A 2,500-nucleotide genomic window follows, 5' to 3' on the forward strand; every position below is an offset into this window, starting at 1 on the left:
TTACCACCCGCTTTGGGCTGCATTCCCAAGCAACCCGACTCCGAGAAGACCCGATCCCGGCGCGCAGGGGGCCGCTACCGGCCTAACACCGTCAGCGGGGTGAGCCTAGATCAAAAGGACTTGGGCCCCCTGAGCGACACCGGGGAGTTGGTCTTCTGTACGCCACATTTCCCGCGCCCGCCGCCGGGCGGGGATTCGGCGCTGGGCTCTTCCCTCTTCACTCGCCATTACTGGGGGAATCCTGGTTAGTTTCTTTTCCTCCGCTTAGTAATATGCTTAAATTCAGCGGGTCGCCACGTCTGATCTGAGGTCGTAGTCGGAAAGAAAATGCCGGAGCGTTAAGGGGGAGCCGGGGAAGGCCAGACCCCTGCAGGAGCAGGGGCCTGGCGTAAATCAGAATCCAAGCACAGCTGTCATGTCACACGCTACTGTATATAAGCAAATACAACACAATATCACAATTTGTAACATTTATAATGATTCGATTGGATCTTTTCTTTATTTTCTTTGTTCGTTGGTCCAGCCAACACGTGTTTCGTCGCCCGGGAGTGCCTGCGACTTCATCAGGGCTGGAAAATAAATACAAGATTTCCTTGTAATATATACAGCTCTGAACAATAACTGATACTACGAGATACTGGTGGAGCCCATCAAAAATATTACACGATATACATGATAGATCAGTGAACAACATTCAAAAGCTATGAATAGCAAATTAAAGTTCAAACCAGAGAATGAACACCCTCACGTTGCTGAAAAAAAGTGTGTGTAAAGTTGATGAAATCCCAAGAAACCTCTAAAGAAAGTGAGAAAACTAGTGCTAGAACCCTAGTCCCTACATGCACCACTAATGAAAAGTGATGGTGAAGTGAAAATCATGAGAGTCTAAATAAGACAAAATTAGACCTACCAAATCGGTGAATATAAATCAAGACAAAACCTAAAATACCAAAGGAACATATCAATACACATATGAACCCAGAGATAGTCCTGAATATCATCGTGACTAATGTGAACATATAGCTACCTTGGGACCAGATGAATATCCGTCCTGGCCACTAGAACAGGAATTACGATGAATCAGTTTCAAAGAACGTGTGTAATGTATCTGAAGCAAAGGTATAATATAAGACCAATGTCCAACTAAGATTATCTGAAGGCAACCAATAGACAATGCGAAATCACCTAGATCTATTTCATAACTGAGTATCTATCAGAGGTATGCGGATTCAACACTGAGCCACGTGTCTAAGTAGAAACGTGCATCAAGTAACGATGATAATGGACTCTAAATACAACGTACTCCAATAGTGCACCCATTAAATATCTGTCATAAATCCATTCTAATCCTCTCATAGAGGGTCACAACTAACTAGTGCTGTTTAGTGGCATAATATTGGCCAACGTCCAGTCCAATATATTAAACTATTGATAGCATGCAGCGATAAAGTGAAGTTATAATCACGAATAAAGATTACTCATATGGTGTAGATGAATCACAGCTTCTGTATTCAACTACAAAATCTAATGTGAATACAAAACTAATTTAGTATGTGTCCAATAACGACCTGACAAATATCGAAGTTCAAAAGTTAAGTCCGTGAGCAAAACGCCTACCTTAGTTACGATGACGTGAGTGTACGTCTGACTCTCTGTCCCAGTAACGACGTGGAGTAACCTGACCCGGAAATACGAACCCATTAAATCCGGTTCACGATCGGCAAGTGTGTACCGCTAACCCTCAGTTCCAGTTCTAGTTCAGTGCTGACATGGCGGCCATAGTAGTAAGACCATCCGATTAACAATCAGGGGCATGGCGTACCCGGCAGCGCGTGCCCTCTTTCCCCGGAACGCGTCTGGAGGGGTTTCGCCTTCGCCGGGAAGCCGGCCACAGAGGAGGGCGCCCGAGGTCGTGCACGCGGGCAGGCTGTGGGACAACACGGACAGCCACATGTGGCACGCAGCCAGGCGCCCCGGGACGGGCCCGGGGCGGACCGGTCGCCAATTCCCCTTCTCGCGGGGCCAGGCACGCCGGCGGCGTACCTCCATGGCAGGACCCAGCGAGGGACCCTGCCACAGGCGATCGGGGGGTCTGACCTTGTGGGGGGACGAAGGGGAAGCAGAGCTCCTCCTGCGACGGCCCCAGCCGCGTCCCGGGGAAGCCTCAGACAGGCGTAGCCCCGGGAGGAACCCGGGCCCGCAAGGTGCATTCGAAGTGTCGATGATCAATGTGTCCTGCAATTCACACTAATTCTCGCAGCTAGCTGCGTTCTTCATCGACGCGCGAGCCGAGTGATCCACCGCCAAGAGTCACAGGCAACTTTTCAAAAACGTTTGCCCACCTGCGGGCGCAGGAGAGGCAGGAGGAAGGCGCCGCCATCAGTCCGCCATCCGCATGGTGAGACGGCCCGGGGCCCGGGCGCCCCGTTCAAGGCTTCCCCTCTGGGAGTCAGACAGCACCGTCGGGAGAAAAAATACATTGCCAGGCGCTCGGCCCGGG

General features: G+C 50.2%; 2 non-coding genes across 2 annotated transcripts in view; both read right to left on the minus strand.

Annotated features, from left to right (window-relative positions):
- Positions 1-313, minus strand: part of LOC146789041 (28S ribosomal RNA) — a 3,749-nt gene extending 3,436 nt beyond the window's left edge. The window contains exon 1 of the ribosomal RNA XR_014970259.1: positions 1-313. This exon is cut by the window's left edge and continues 3,436 nt beyond it. This is a non-coding gene — a ribosomal RNA (28S ribosomal RNA).
- A 1,845-nt stretch (positions 314-2,158) lies between these two features.
- LOC146789042 (5.8S ribosomal RNA) lies at positions 2,159-2,312 on the minus strand. The gene has a single exon (XR_014970262.1). It is a non-coding gene; the product is annotated as a 5.8S ribosomal RNA (ribosomal RNA).
- Between the last annotated feature and the right edge of the window lie 188 nt (positions 2,313-2,500).

The sequence above is a fragment of the Triturus cristatus genome, chromosome 10 (genome assembly GCF_964204655.1).
Source record: "Triturus cristatus chromosome 10, aTriCri1.1, whole genome shotgun sequence".
NCBI classification, from domain to species: domain Eukaryota; kingdom Metazoa; phylum Chordata; class Amphibia; order Caudata; family Salamandridae; genus Triturus; species Triturus cristatus.